The sequence below is a fragment of the Musca vetustissima genome, unplaced genomic scaffold (genome assembly GCF_032173495.1).
Source record: "Musca vetustissima isolate MV318-11 ecotype Yass unplaced genomic scaffold, APGP_CSIRO_Mvet_v1 utg39371, whole genome shotgun sequence".
Lineage (NCBI taxonomy): Eukaryota > Metazoa > Arthropoda > Insecta > Diptera > Muscidae > Musca > Musca vetustissima.
Genome location: NW_026882472.1, coordinates 37,518 through 40,258, shown reverse-complemented (window position 1 = coordinate 40,258; position 2,741 = coordinate 37,518). Strand labels below are relative to the sequence as shown.

Genomic DNA, 2,741 nt, shown 5'->3' with positions numbered 1-2,741 from the left:
CTTTTTTTCGATGCCTGGATTTTTTAAAATATTTTTTCAAGGTATGGATTTTTTTTAAACTATTGTCAAGGTCTGGAATTCTTAAAAATATTTTTTCCAAAACCTGGATTTTTTAAAATATTTTTCTAAAGGCCTGCATTTCAAAACTATTTCTCGAGGACTGGATTTTTTAAAAATATTTTTTCGAGTTATGGATTTTTTAAAACTATTTTTTTCCAAAGCCTGGATTTTTTAAAATATTTTTCTAAAGGCCTGCATTTTAAAACTATTTCTCGAGGACTGGATTTTTTAATTTTTTTTTCAAGGCCTGGATTTTTTTAAAAATATATTCTCAAAGCCTGTATTTTTTTCAAATATTTTTCTAAAGGCCTGGAATTTTAAAACTTTTTTTCGATGCCTGGATTTTTTAAAATATTTTTTCAAGGCCTGAATTTTAAACAAATATTTTTCTAAAGGCCTGGATTTTTTAAAAATATTTTTTCCAAAGCCTGGATTATTAAAAATATTTTTCTAAAGGCCTGCATTTTAAAACTATTTCTCGAGGACTGGATTTTTTTAAAATTTTTTTCAAGGCCTGGGTTTTTTAAAAATATTTTTTCCAAAGCCTGGATCTCTAAAATATTTTTCTAAAGACCTGGAATTTGAAAACTTTTTTTCGATGCCTGGATTTTTTAAAAATATTTTTTCAAGGCCTGAATTTTTAACAAATATTTTTCTAAAGGCCTGAATTTTTCAAAAATATTTGTTCAAGGTATGGATTTTTTTTAAAACTATTGTCAAGGTCTGGAATTCTTAAAAATATTTTTTCCAAAACCTGGATTTTTTAAAATATTTTTCTAAAGGCCTGCATTTCAAAACTTTTTCTCGAGGACTGGATTTTTTAAAAATATTTTTTCGAGTTATGGATTTTTTTAAAACTATTTTTTTTCCAAAGCCTGGATTTTTTTAAATATTTTTCTAAAGGCTTGCATTTTAAAACTATTTCTCGAGGACTGGATTTTTTTTTAATTTTTTTTCAAGGCCTGGATTTTTTAAAAATATATTCTCAAAGCCTGGATTTTTTAACAAATATTTTTCTAAAGGCCAGGAATTTTAAAATTTTTTTTCGATGCCTGGATTTTTTTAAAAATATTTTTTGAAGGATCTAACCTAGGCGTGGATTTTTTAAAAATATTTTTTTAAGGATCTAACCTACGCGTGGATTTTTTAAAAAATATTTTTTCAAGGATTGGACATATTAAAATTATTTTTTTTTCAAGGCCTGCTTTTTTAAATTATTTTTTAAGAACTGGATGTTTTTAAAACATTTTTCTAAAGGCCTAGATTTTTTAAAAATATTTTTCTAAAGGCATGAATTTTTTTATAAATATTTTTCAAAACCCTGATATTCTTAAATATTTTTCTAAAGGTCTGTATTTTTAAAACTATTTTTCGAGAACTGGATTTTTTAAAAATATATTTCAAGGCCATAATTTTAAAAACCAGTGAGTGGAGCAGTATAGTCGGACGAGGCCGACCATACGATACCCTACACAAATACCACGGAATTCTCACTTTCTGCGGGTGTTTACTCTGAGCTTGGGCAATATTTCGTGATATTTGAACCCTTTTGCCCGTTTAAAGGTCAACAACAACTCTTCCTTACACTGACTTATTTTCCGAATATTACAGTCCTTCTAATTACTTGTCCAGATTCCCCGTCCCTAAGGGTTGTATCGTGAAGTTCGGCTTAAAATTGTAGTCTATAAATCGACTCAAAAAATACAAAAAAAATAAGTTTTTGGTCCACATCATCCAAAAATTCTTATCTGATCATCACCGAAAATTATAGACGTTGTCCTTGACCATAACTGGAACCTCGTGGAACATTTCAAAGCGATCAGCGCTGTATTATAATATCTGAATACGTAAACACCTGTAAATGTTTAAGTGTAACTCTCACATCTGAGCTTATACGACGATATAATAACTGGTATCAATTTAAAGATCAACCACTGCTCTTGGGTATACTATCAACTTCTCGGGTCTATGTCCTTCAGGGGTAAATATATTCGCTATAGAATACAAATTTTGTCAGGGTCCATTTTTTTTAATATTTTTTCAAGGCCTGAAATAATATTTTCTAGATGCCGAGAAAGACCTGCATTTTTTAAATACATCTTTTCAAAATTTGTCAGGGTCCACATTTTTTTAAATATTTTTTCAAGGCCTGAAAAAATATTTTCTAGATGCCTAGAAAAAGAACTGCATTTTTTAAATATGTCTTTTCAAATTTATTTCTTTAACGTCGGGACGGCGCGTACGCCATTCCCGGCTACCAAAAATTACACGCACGAGTTATTCACATTAGGAATAATCGCAGAGGTCAACTCAATCGGAATGTGCAATGATCAAGTCTCGCCCTGGAGGAACCGCCTTCGTGATCACGGTTAACCTCTACGCCAGGTAAGTATGCTTTAGTCAGGCCAAAGTGGAATATATCTGCCAGAGCAGAATTGATGTGAATGAGAATTATGGGCACACAGCAAACGATGTTCAAATGTGTGATGGACAATGAAGTTAAATAAAATGCACAGTAACAAGGCTTCGGTGATATTGTGTGTGCCAGCAGTTGTCGTTCGTCCATTCTGGGGTGGAAAGAGGAAAGGTACAAAAAAAGTGTTGTTGTACCCAAAGAGGAATATGGTTAGGCAGGTAGAAAGACATGGTAGAATGGTATGACTGCTACGTACATTGAAGGT

At 30.8% G+C, this 2,741-nt stretch overlaps 1 non-coding gene across 1 annotated transcript; it reads right to left on the bottom strand.

Annotated features, from left to right (window-relative positions):
* Positions 1-2,286: 2,286 nt before the first annotated feature.
* LOC133328941 (U1 spliceosomal RNA) lies at positions 2,287-2,453 on the bottom strand. Its single transcript, XR_009754292.1, has one exon. It is a non-coding gene; the product is annotated as a U1 spliceosomal RNA (small nuclear RNA).
* Between the last annotated feature and the right edge of the window lie 288 nt (positions 2,454-2,741).